The 13,883-nt window shown below is 45.4% G+C and overlaps 1 protein-coding gene across 6 annotated transcripts in view; it reads right to left on the bottom strand.

Annotated features, from left to right (window-relative positions):
- TOX2 (TOX high mobility group box family member 2) overlaps positions 1–13,883 on the bottom strand; it is a 214,633-nt gene that overhangs the window by 158,515 nt on the left and 42,235 nt on the right. The window lies entirely within an intron of this gene.

Genomic DNA, 13,883 nt, shown 5'->3' with positions numbered 1-13,883 from the left:
TATGAAATATAATCTATTCTGAGATCTTGTTACCATCAGCTGATGTCACAGAAGGAGTTAACAGTGTAAACTGCACACACTTGTTCCCCATTCAGGCGATTTTACATCTTATAAACCATTATAAATTTAATTGCACGTTTAACAGGGAAAAAAATACCGCACACACAATGGCTCATTAAGGACTAATTATGCACATGTTGTTTTCCACAAACATTCTCGTTTGGAAGCTGTTCTCTGTAATTGCTCAGCCTCATTAAATAGTGCAGAGGAAAAAAAATCATTTCAGTTTGGCTACACGTGAGCAGAGGAGGGGGAAGGACTCTATATCCCTGCTTGTGATTGGATTAAAGGGCACCTGTCTAGGCAAAATGATGACATCTGCTGTTGCTAAATATAGTCTAAAAGTTGAATTCTTAACAACCATATATTCATTTACTCTTCAAGCTCTGTTCGTCAGCCTTCTGAATACTCACAATTCTCACAAGGTACTCTGTACCACGGTGCATATTCACATTCAATTTTGATTGGCCAATCACTGACCAATTTTACCACCTCCATGTAGTATAAAGGTAGCCATAAATCTAGCGATGATGGGCCAATTCGAAAAAGAGAACAATGTCTCTCGAATCTGATTAGAGAGAGAGTTGTTGGCTGCCCATACACCCCAGGATGATTCCCGATCAATTTCATGCAGAAATTGATCAGGAATCGCCTTGGGATGCAGCATCTGCCGCCTCGCTGACCCAACGCTACCCCCAATGTTTACTGTCCCCCTAGTGCCCAGTGCAAGTGATATGTTACCTGCCCGCAACCTCCGCTTGTCCTTTCCTGGCTCCGGGATTCCTCCATTCTCTATAAATGTGTGCCATGTGGTTGCCTAGTAATGTTGCCACGTGTGTGATGTCTGAAGTTACACGTGCTCCCTTACTAGGCAACCACGTGTATGGAGAGCGGAATGGGCCCGGAGCCGGAGGAGGACAAGCGGAGGCCGCGGACAGGAAATGTCTCACTTGCACTGGGCACGGGGGACATTTAATATTAGAGGGGACAGCGCAGGGGTTTTGTTGCCTTCTTCGCTCATCCCGATATGACACGCCGCTACCGCCGCTCACCCGATCAAGCAAGTCGGCCCTACATCTTGCAGCAAGTGTGATCATCAGCTAATGCGAACAATTTCGGGCTGCAGCGATTTTCATCTGATTCGATAATAATCAAATTGGATGGTCGATTGGCCGCCAAGTCGCATGATGCATGGTTACCTTAAGGGTTTATTACCTACACCATCTGCTCATAGCATTCAATATCCAAACTCATTCTACATGGAGGTGGTAAAATTGGTCAGTGACTGGCTAACAGGGGTGGCTCTGGGGAAATAGGGGGGGGGGGGGGCTGGCTTAGTGGTGCTATAGCATCCCCTAGTTGCCCAATAGCCTCCCCAGAGCACCTCCATTAAGTGTGGGGCAGCCAGCACATGGAGGAGTGGAGACAGCCAGCAGCCAGCCCAGTGACAGTCACTCACCGCCAGCACCTTCGCCATCCTCTCCACTCACCCCTCTCCCCTTCATCATCATCAGCCACCGCTGTGTATTTTACAAGGGGAGAGAGGGGGGAAACATCCCTTGCCACCAATACACAAGGGGCGGGAGGGTGAAGCATCTCTAGTCATCTATACTACAAGTAGTACACGACTTGGCAACTTGGGCTGGAGCACTTTACAGAGTACATAGTCATGTCACAGGCTTTCTTCAGAGAAGCTTACAATCTAATCCCTACCATAGTCACAGTGTGATGTCCTACCATAATAGTATTATGTATTTATATAGCACTGACATCTTCTGCTGCTCTTTGCAGAGTACATAGTCATGTCATGTGCTGTCCTCAGAGGAGCTCACAATCTAAACTCTGCTATATGTAGAGTAAGTAGGGCATTATTTTTTTTATTAGGAGAGGGGGCTTCATTCAAAGTTTTGCTGTTTATGTCCACTATCTGTGAATTACACTGAAGCTAAGTTCATGTACATTTGGCCATGACCCATCATTACCACGCCCACTTTCCAGTGCATGGGCACACCCATTTTTTGCTGCAGTGCACTTAGCATGCCGCAGGTTCAGCCCCACCAGTGGATCCAGCACCTGCATAGCACCCTCTGTAAAAAAAAAAATCCTACAGCCGTTCTGCTGGCCAATCATAATTTCAATTGTGTACCAGTTATGTTTATGCAGTTATGCAGCCGCTGGCGCTAGAGAGATACTTAGAGGGCGCACTTCTTTTGCACAGACTGGTTGCGACTGGCTGAAGTCATGGGACTCAGTACCGAAGAGTGAGAAGAGTGAAGACGGCAGTGTGGGAGCCATTCGTGCACATGGGGCTGGAGGAAGCCTCAGGTATGTATAAAACTTTTCATTTCTCTCCGCTCTGGTTTCCTTTGCTCCGATACAGGTGAGCTTTTATGCTGTGTCCACTGATGTCACAATAAAGATTGAACTTTTACCAGTCTAATAAAAAATAATCCGACATGACCCTTTAAAACACCTACTTTAGTGTAAAAATGCTTTATATTCCTTTTTGTTTCTCCTATTTGCACGTGTGTGCTGGGCAAAACTATTGTAAAGTGGTCTTACATTTCCAGTATTTGCGGGGGGCTGAAGACAAACTATATCTGGCTGTAATACAGTATTTTTGATATGTCCTCACAGTATTTCATCCCCTTTTTAGAGCAGCGGGGCTGTCATTTCAGTACCCACAGGACACTAATACAATCTTAGCACATGCTCTTATATTGGCATCCCTCCAATCTGCACTGAATTCAGCTGCCCGACTCTTTCTTCTCGTTCTTCCTCTGCTGTTCCTCTCTGTCAAGCTCTTCAGTGACTGCCAATTAACCAGAGGATTAATTTCAAACTAGCTACACATCTAGCGATGTATGGGCAGATCTCTCTCTAATCAAATCTGATGAGAGAGATCTGTCAGGTGCCCATACACCACAGGCCAATTCCCAATCAATTTCATGCTGAAATCGATCCGGGCTCGGCCTTGTGACGCCGCATCAGTACACCTCACTGCCCCGACACTGTCCCCTAATGAAAAATATCCTATCCCCCAGGGCCCAGTGTAAAGTATACATTACCTGTCCTCTGCCTCTGCTGGCTTTCGGGATACCTCCTTTCTGCAGACACACACGCCCCACGTGGTTTCCTAGTAAGGGCCATGTGTGAAGTCACATGTGCGCCTTTACTAGAAAACCATGTGGGGTGCGTGTGTATGGACAGCGGAATGCGCCCGAAGTAGCGGGGGGACAAGCGCAGGCCACGGACAGGTAATGTACTGTATGTATATCTTGCACGGGGCACCAAGGAAACATTTTTCATTAGGGGGGACATGATCATCGCGGAATTGCATGCCATTCCCGCCACGCAACCTATCGAGCAAGTCAGCTCAACATCTAGCAACATGTGTGATCGACAATGTGACCAATTTTCGGCCCAAAAATGATCACATTGTTGGTCGGCATGCACATGGGGTCACTGATTTTCATCAGATTCAATTATAATAGTTTAATCTGATGGTCGGTTGGCCACCAAGTCGCCAGATGTATGGCCACTTTAAACCCTGACCTACAAAGCTCTCCATAATCTCTCTCCCCTGTACATCTCACTATTTTCCATATAACAACCCAACTGCAATCTCAGATCTGAACACAAACTCCGTCTGTCATCCTCTAGCATCACATTCATGTATACAAGATTTCTCACAGGCCTCAACCCTCCACTGGGAACTTCTTCCAAAACACATCCATCACTCTTCAACCTTGGAAATATTTAAAGTGTACCAGAGCGCTAGAAATAAGAGGAATCAATACTTACCCGCTGCTCCCTCCAGCAGCATAAACACGTGCGAGTCCCTCGTCGTCCTCCCGCGATCAGCCTCAGTAACAGGCTCGGTCACGTCCAGTCTGGGTCTTCTTCGCGTGCACAGGAGACCTGCGCATGCGCTGAAGACACAGACTGGTCCCGACTGAGCCAGTTACCGGGGCTGATCGGGACTGAACGGCAGACCATGGGAAGACGGCGAGGGACTCGTGCTTATGGGGCTGGAGGAAGCCCCAGGTAAGTATCAAATCTTCTTATTTCTTCTTGTTTATCATGTTTCATTTGTCACTGTAAATACTAGGTCTACCATTTCTGTATTATGTACCAATGTCAATATTCTATGTATTCCATTGTCTGTATTATTATGTATCCCATCGTGTTTGTTTATTACCCTGTTCATTGCCACAGAATATGTTGGTGCTTTATTATGCATCTTCTATAATACTGATTTTAAATAATTAATATGGAGACCAATTGCTTTGTATTTCTTAAAATGTACTAGGCCGGGTATTGTATTAGTAGTCCAGACTACAGTGCCGTTTAAATTGTCTCATGTCTTCTTGTAATTTCACCTAGATACCCGAAATGCCAGCTGAACAAAGCCCCAGACTGTTGCTACACTGCAGAGCATGATCATGGGAGTATCTGGAGAGCATTGATTGGGTGGGTCCTTTAGAAACCAGAGCTCAGCAGTTCAACCCCCTTGTAGGCTATGACCCAAAAACCCCGCCTATTCCCAGTTCCTCTTCCTATGTGGCATCATTTGAAAAGGCAGAAAAACTTGTCATGTGACCAGAAGCATGGCTGACCAATATAGGTAAGTGGCTGCTTTGTCACAACTAAAATGTGTTGTAATATAAAGGTTTCTGTGAAGGAATGTAAATGTTTTGCCTTGTCACCTGCACGAAGGGGCAGATTTATAAAATAAGAATTACAGTAGCAAATCACAGCTGTAATTCTCTGTGACATCACTACAATACTTTCCTGGAACTTATGATACCCAGATAAATGAAAGTGCTACAGTGAGCTGCAGTTATGAAGGAAGCAACTCAACCACACTGCTGACTGGCTTCCTGTGGCATAACATTTGCTGTAACGTGACAATAACACAACAATTAATAAGTGGTAACTGATAGGAGGAAGATACATGTGATAAGGGCTGGTTCAACCCTCGATGGGGCCCCGGGGCAAAGGTAAGCAGGGCCCTCCTACCAAATTCAGCCCCTAGGACCCCTGATCCGGCTGCCGCCCCTTAACCACCCTCTGATCTCCCACTCAACTCTACTCCCCGGAGCTCCTGCATGATATTAGTATTGTATCTCACCTGTCCCGGGTGCTCCATCCTTCTCCCTGTCTTCTTCCTGCTGTCTGCCTCTTGTGACCCATCGCATGTTATGTGTACGTGTAATGACATGCGTTGGGTCACAAGAGGCAGGCTGGAGACACAAAGCAGAACAGAGCATCCAGGATAGGTGAGATACAATGCTGCTATTGTGCAGGGGCCCTGGGAGCACAGAGGAGCTAAGGGGGTGTTGTATGTCTGGTAGCGCAGTGGTGCCCGGGGAGCACAGGAGACTTAGGGGGGAGGTCTGAGGCCCAGCAGTGCTCGGGGGCCCTAGGGCATTTGCCCCCCTTGCCTTAAAGAGGGATTGTCACCATAAAAATCAAATTTCAACAGCAACTGGTCTGAGTGTATTAAGTGATGAAGATGCTAATCCTGCATTCAAAACTTTCAAAACTTTTTTTGCTGTTCTAGTTTGGAGTTATCACATACTTGAGGAGCACTGGCCCTTTAATTGCCATTGCCATCGGCTGGCAAATCCGTTACATGCTGGGAGGTATTTTTATCTATAATATATTCCTCATCTTCCCTTTATTTTCCCCTCCTTCTAATGACATAAGACGCACTTCCTAGTATAGACCTCAGTGGGAGTGTCTGAAGACTCTGGGAGGAGGGCGGGTAACAAATACACAATTAGCAAGAGGAGAAAAAAGTGATGGAGGAAATGATGTCAGGATTAGCTTCATTCAAAGGTAACCAAGCTGGAAACTGTCTAGAATAAGATTCTCTGCTTTTACTTTATAACATTTACAGGAATCATAATGTGGACAGTGCAATACATCTGTTATGTAAGTAGAACTAGTATTCATTTACTTATATGTGTGTTTTTATCTCTAGGTAAGCATGGGTGTCACTTGTACTCTAATGGAAGCACTGGCCTTGTGTGTGATTCTTTCTCCCGCTGACTTGCATTGGCGTAGCTGTATCTAGGACAGTGATGTGCATACACACACTATCATAGCAGGCCTTTGACCGGAGCGCCGGCTTCCAAGTGGGTGCCTATAGCTGGTTACCTATACTAAGGGCACCTATACCTGATTTCCCATACTGGGGGCACTTTTAGCTGGCTACCTACACTGGAGGCACCTACGCTTGGCTACCTATGGGGGGGATGGAGACCTTCAACTGACTTCCTATACTGGGGGCTCCTATGCTTGGCAACCTATATTGAGGGCACCTACACATGAGATCCTATACTGGGGGCAGATATACCTGGCTACCTACCTATACTGAGTCTGAGGGCGTTTTTTTGGGGGGTGGGGGCACACTGCGGCTATAACGCGTGGTGCAAATTGTCGGTGCTGTGCTATTATTCTAAATAGGGGGCAGCTAACTGTCCCACTGATTGTTTTTATTAATATTCCTGAAAGGTTCTAGCCTTCATTTTTAAGGTTATTCAGGATAATGCACTCTTCCCATCCATTCGTGGTTATTAATAGTATTTTTCCATTATACATATATGACGTGTCACGGAGATTTGAGCATTTGCATGATGTGTCACGACGTCAAAAAGGTTGGGAACCACTGTCCTAGGAGATATCTGAGGAGGAAAGGTGAATTGTATATGGGCCTGTGTGTGCGCGCATGTGAGGAGGATGAAGGTGGGGCACATAACTCAGGTTTCGCTCAGGGCGCTGTGAAACCTAAGGCCAGCCCTGAACACTATAATCAATCTTGGGGGTCGAGTGCAGTGCACAGGTGCCGGAGCCACTAGGCAGCTGATCGGGTCATTTGGGCGCGGTGATCGCCAGGCACCTAATAGAAACCTGTGTTAATTAGCGATAATTGGGCACGTTGCTGGAGGAAGAGGAAGTCCAATGTTTGGGGTCTCTGGTATACAATTCTGTGCAGTGATCCCAGTGGAATCGTTGCACCAGGGCCCTTGGCTTTGTAGCAGTGCCATGAAGTCGGCCATTAGCAGACAAGGCAGGCATTAAAGTGAACCCGAGGTGAGAGTTACATGGAGGCTGCCATATTTACTTCCTTTAAAGCAATACCAGTGGCCTAGCTGTCCTGCTGATCCTCTGCCCCTAATACTTCTAGCAATGGACCCTGAACAAGCATACAGCAGCTCAGGTGTTTCTGACATTATTGTCAGATCTGAGATTAGCTGTATGCTTGTTCCTGGTGTGATCCAGACACAACTGCAGCCAAATAGACCAGTAGGGCTGCCAGGCAACTGGTATTGTTTTAAAAGGAAACAAATATGGCAGCTTCCATAATCACTCCTACCTAAGGTTCACTTTAAAGCGGATCCGAGATGAAAAACGAACTATAACAAGTAACTTGTCTATATATCTTATCTAAAGTTTCGATAGTTTACACAGCATATCTATCTGCAAACAGCTTCAACAGTTTATGAATATTTATTCCTGTGATACAATGAGGGCAGCCATGTTCTGTTTGTCACAGGCTGAGAGCTGGAGATGCTATCAGCTTGCCTGTGTGTAAATTCAGCTCCCCCCCTTAACCACCTTAGCGGTATGGACGAGCTCAGCTCGTCCATTACCGCCAGAGGGTGCCGCTCAGGCCCTGCTGGGCCGATTTGGATCAAATAAAAAGCAGCACACGCAGCCGGCACTTTGCCAGCCGCGTGTGCTGCCTGATCGCGATCCGCGGCGAAAGAGAGGCCGCCCGAGCCCTGCGCAGCCGGAACAAATATAGTTCCGGCCAGCGCTAAGGGCTGGATCGGAGGTGGCTGACGTCAGGACGTCGGCTGACGTCCATGACGTCACTCCGCTCGTCGCCATGGCGACGAGGAAAGCCAAACAAGGAAGGCTGCTCATTGCAGCCTTCCTTGTTAATTCTGATCGCCGGAGGCGATCGGAATTATGCTCCAGGAGCGCCCTCTAGTGGGCTTTCAGTTGGCTGCATGAAATTGTTTTTTTTTTTAATTTAAAAAAAAACCCTCCCGCAGCCGCCCTGTCGATCTCAATAGAACGCCATGGTGGTTAATCCCCCCCTCCCCCCCCCCCCTGCCTAGATTGAGCTCCTATAAGCTCTTGCTACTGTCTGAAAATGCCAAGGCACTGTGAAAAGCTGTGGGCAAGGCTTGTTTAGTTTATAGGGAATTACAGTATTAAAACAAAACAAAAAAAGTATTTGACTTGAGGAATGCCCATACCTCCCAACTTTTTGAGATGGGAAAGAGGGACATTTAAGCCACACCCCTGATCACTCCCCCGTCACACCCCTAGTCACGCATGCCATAAATATTTTAATAGAAAAATAATTTGTTTTATAATCAAACCACACTGGTCCTTTCTATCCTGGTTTATTTCCCTTCATGTTAACATTTGAAAATAAGTAATATATCAATTTAAAGGATGGAAATAAGGGTTAGAGTCAATCAAACACATTTTTTTTAGTAGAGAAATATATATATTTACATAGAAAGAGGGACAAAGTCCTGAAAGAGGGACAAATGAGGAGGAAAGAGGGACAGAGGAAAAGGGCTCCCATAGAGGGACTGTCCCTCCGAAAGAGGGACAGTTGGGAGCTATGGGAATGCCCTCAACTATATAAAAGGAACATGTAACATGGAATGAGTAAAAGTTTATCTCGGATCCACTTTAAGCCACATACACACAAAATATTTTTTTTCAGTCAAAACAATTGTTCACGGTTGTCTTGGCTGAAAATCTACAGTGTGTTGTGTACAGGAATCCCTCAACATACCCTTCCACACTGCATGCGCCTCAATCCCATTTTCAAAGCAAGCGCATGTGTGTTCTCTGATCACAAGGCCACAGCGTGATTAACAGTAATGGCAATGCCCTGTACAGAGTGGCGCTATACATTTTCAACCCAATCACAAACGTAGTGCCTGTTGCCATTTGCCTGCGTTGCCATGCTGGGAAATGCAATTGCACCCGTTATTGTGGCGAAACACGTGTGCGAAAATCCCGATCCCAGCGCTCTGCAATTGCTATTTTCAGTGTGGAAGGGCCCTTAGCAGTTGCCACTTGCATTTCTGTAAGGCCTGTTTCTGAAATGCCACCCAAAACTTTAACTAACGATTATCTCGGGTGACACTTATCTACAGTGTGTGTACAGCTTTACACTACAATACTTTGGTGGTCAGTAATCACTGACGTAGAATACCTGAAGCTAGGTTTATTTACACGTTACTGCAGGTCTGTAAACATCAAGCCATGCTTTGCTTTGTGTCTGACAGACAGGCAGGAACAGGAATCAACAATCCCAGAACAGCATTAATAGATCCCATGTACTCCTCAGTATCACAGTAATATCACAGTGCCATCTACAGGCCGGAAGTATGAACATCACATATTCCCCTTCTTGTTACAAAAGCTTCTTTAAATGAATGTCAAGTATGCTAATATTTAATTGTAACAGAGAGCAAATTTATGCAAGTTAACTACATCACATAGTCCTTTGTCTACACAGGTGGTCTTCTGACTCTGAGTAGATCTGTTAGTTCTGTTTATATTTGGACATCATCATTCATCATCGGTCATCAATATGACCATGTCCTTTATCAATTTAAACAAGTCTTGCCTACCGGGTGCAAGACAACTGGCATTCCATATATGTCCATCAGACGGTCCATAAGGTACTCGTTGCTTTATCACTTTAAGAGGGTTAGAATGCCCCTGTTTCAATAGTCCAGGTCTCTTAAAGTGTAACAATGAATAATAGAGGCGCCAAATCAGAATAAAATGGGTTAAAAACTGTGTAAAAAGAGGGGATGGGTGGAGCCGCTCCCCTCCGTAAATGACCAGGCCAAATTTAGCCGTAAATATTGCAAAAAATATTTATTTCACAGAACAATTTGTCTCCAAATAACTAATAGCACAAATAGCACTTTATTTGGAAACAAATTGTTCTGTGAAATAAATATTTTTTGCAATATTTACGGCTAAATTTGGCCTGGTCATTTACGGAGGGGAGCGGCTCCACCCATCCCCTCTTTTTAAACGGTTTTTAACCCATTTTATTCTGATTTGGCGCCTCTATTATTCATTGTTACACATATCTTGTCCACCCTTGGTGGAGGGGTGTATCCCCAATTTTTCCTGTCTATAGAGAGCGACTTTTTAACCTGAGTGGGGTCAGGTAATAATTCTCCCCACCCGTCTTTACAGTGGTCGCCTGCGTGGTGACCCACACTTGTGAGTATAAACTCATTCAAATACATTTGCCACATTGTTGAACATACTACACTAGATTTGGCTCTCGGTTCTTTTTTCCTGTTTTTCAGGTCTCTTAAAGGGACACTGAACAAGAGATAAAAATGCCAAACTGAACTTACCTGAGGCTTTCCACCAGCCCCCTGTAGCCCGTGAGGTCCCTCGGTGTCCTGTAGGCTTCCTCCGTTCGACCGCTGGCAGCTCCGTTAACGTGCAACCTCGCCAGGAGTCGTGTGCAACTGTGCATGCGCACCCTGTCTGTGTGCCTGTCTCGCTCACGCACCCGTCACCTTGAGGGTTCTCAAAGGAATGGACAATGTTTGCGCAGAACACTCAAACCGGCCTTGCGGATGGGCCACACATGCGCCCATTGCACACGACTCCTGGAGACATTGCGCGCTAACAGAGCCGCCAGTGGTCGAATGGAGGGAGCCCAGAAGACGCTGGATGACCTAAAGGGCTACAGGGGGCTTGGTGAAAGCCCCAGGTTAGTTCAGTTTGGCATTTTTATCTCCTGTTTAAAGAGACTCTGTAACAATTTTTTCAGCCTTAGTTCTTCTATCCTATAAGTTCCTATGCCTGTTATAATCTGCTCTGGCTTACTGCAGTCTTTCCTAACTGCACTGTCTCTGTAATAAATCAATGTATCTTTCCTCTGTCCTGTTTGTCGGGCTAAAGCTTGATTGTGTGGAATGTGCAGGGCTGCTTGTGATTGGTAGAAGCAATACACACCCTCTGCAGGCCCCCTGCATACTCTGAATGACTCATACACTATGCTTAGCTGAGCCTATTAGAAGCTGGTTAGTTTGTTTGTAAACACTGCCTAAAACTGTTAATTACAAGCCAGGATTGCAGCAGAGAGTGGCAGAAACAGCACAGAGGGGCCCAGGAGAAAATAATGAATAGAATGGTATGCTTTTTAGTGTAAGAATATTAGAGTACAGATTCTCTTTAAGCTCCCTTTAGAGATCCAGGCTGAAAGTGGACTTCTCACGCACTGCGTTTCAGGACGTTGTGGAAGTTCTATGTCCGCCACATGAAGTTTAGTGCACATACGTCTGCTATGGAACAACTCAGCTGGAAATGTGTGTGTTGTGTATACAAATGCAAGAAAACCGCATTATACTCTACAATTCGGCTAAGCTGGACAACACGCTACATAAACAGCGCTTTGGGTTTAGCTGACAAAAGTCCCAGAGACAGAACAGGTTAGCCTGCCAGCAGCAGCACACGCTCTCCCCAATCAAGCCAGTTTAACTGAATCTGGTAAAGAGAGATGCTGCGATAACGCCGCTACTAAGCAGACAAGGCCTGCTGTCAGGTATCGCGCACTTCCTCCTGTCACCGCACCATCTGATAAGAAACGTGGAAAATGACTCCTGGTTTCCTCCTGACTACAATTAGTTATCTCTCTGCATCTCCACTTCCGCCAGAGAACAAAACACCAGCATGAAAACATCATTCACAAAGGCTGGTATAAGACTGCAAGCTTTCTACACTACTTCACTGTCAGCAGCGGTGCAGCTCCATGTGGTCAAACCCAATAGAGACAAACGCCATGGTGCAAATGATATGAAAGTATCCAGCAAGTCACGTGTCGCTTCCATCATTTTCAATACCTAGCTTTCCTCTTGCTTGTAATCAACTGTGAAGATCACCAAAAATAAAACACTTTCACTAAATAGAACATGGGCCTGATTTAATAAGGTAGAAGTAGAGATAGTAGTGATAGTCCTCTGGGGCTAACGCATTACTCGTGGCGCGATATGGTGGGTTTAGTTCTAACAAAGCACAAGTAACTGTACCATCCTGATCTTCACACCCATAACAAGTGAAGCCACAAAACCACCTGATCTGAAGGATGGATCCTCTGTTACTGTATCGGGGGAAGGAAAGCTTAGTAGTTGGGGCCCTCCACAGCTCTGGGCCTCCCTGCAATGGCAGGGGCTGCTCCCTATCATAATCTAGGGCTAATTTAGTGGGAAGCCTATTAACATATGTGTATGTTTTTGGGATGTGGGGGGAAACCGGAGTGCCCTGAAACCCACACACTCCACAGAAAGAACATTAAAACTCTGTGCAAATAGTGCCTTGGGTCGGATTTGAACTGAAGACCCAAGGCTGCAAGGCAAGAGCACTAACTACTAAGCCACCATATTGCCCAGAATGACAACTGCTGAAAGATTAGTGTACAAGTAGCTGTGCAATCGTTGCTTGATTCACACACTCGCGCTGAGAAAGTTATTTGATAAATTTCACACTCCCTCTGCCTTGTCTTTGGTTAAACTACAGTGAGATTTCCATCTCTGTGGCTTCTGGAACCAGAAATGTAATCAGAAGACAAGGATTCTATGCTTCACATCTCATAACCCAGGGACTGATTGCTCCCACTTACCACAGGTCTTCCCAAACTCAGTCCAATCACGTGTAATATTAACGAAAACCTGAACTACGATAACAATTTTATCTATTGCCCTACAGAAGCCATGACAGTCTGATGTAAAATCTGCTTCATTCAGTAGGAAAACAAAAGTAATAAGCCTTTGAAGTCTTCTGCATTAAAACTTGAACAGTGTTGTTTACTCAGCCATACAAAAGTGTTTTGCCTTCTATTTACCTGTCAGGACATCTGGCTGAATTCCACTTTCTGTTTGACTTTCTCATTTGCATAGTTAACAGAACTAGTTTTTTTATCACAAAAAAACAGAAAAAAGGCAATTCCTTTGTAGGACTAGTACTACCTGTATCTATGTTTATCTCATCATGTCACATGTCTCGAATCTAGGTTGTGGATTTGCCAAAAGATCTGGAGTGCTGGGTTGTCTTGGCAGAGCACACTGATCTTCTTCTTTTCTCTCTAACTCAAGGCTGCTGTGTCGTGCACAGAACCATAATCACTCTTCCTCTGTACATAGCAACAGGACAGGTGGCTAGCCTGTAAGCTAGTGCTGCGTGTATACAGCACTTAGCCCTGCACTTTAGCCCAAGGGATTAAGTCCCAATCCCTCTGGGGAATGGTAATTGTGAATGTGTCCCTTCCCCACGAAAGCCTAAAGTTTTTGTCACTTATTTCTAGCCTTCTAATATTTGCTGATTGGATTAACCTCCCTGTACCCTTTCCAGTAAACTAAAAAGTGCAATGAACAAAAATGTATGCCAAGTAAGAAGTTAATCTGAAGCCTGTGCCAAAAATATGCCCTGTGCCCTTAAGTGTCACAGTTATATAAAAAAGACCTACGGTACATACATCGAGTTAATCCAGAGGAAGGCGAAAAACCCTTAGGCCCCGTTCACATCTGAAATCACAAAACGTCAGCGCTTAGCGCGGTAAAAATCACTGGACACTTCCATGATTCAGAGCGATTGCGATCAGCCCTTTACTAAGCACTGTTCCGCAATCGCTCCAGAATCGCGGGAAAAATGCTGCAGGTAATGCGTTTTGCAATTGGCGCTAATCACAAAACGCCCGCAATCCGAGCCAATTGTGGTTAAAAAAGCACTAGCGATTTAAAAAGTGC

Source organism: Hyperolius riggenbachi, chromosome 12, assembly GCF_040937935.1.
Source record: "Hyperolius riggenbachi isolate aHypRig1 chromosome 12, aHypRig1.pri, whole genome shotgun sequence".
NCBI classification, from domain to species: domain Eukaryota; kingdom Metazoa; phylum Chordata; class Amphibia; order Anura; family Hyperoliidae; genus Hyperolius; species Hyperolius riggenbachi.
This window is presented reverse-complemented; position numbering and strand designations above follow the sequence as displayed.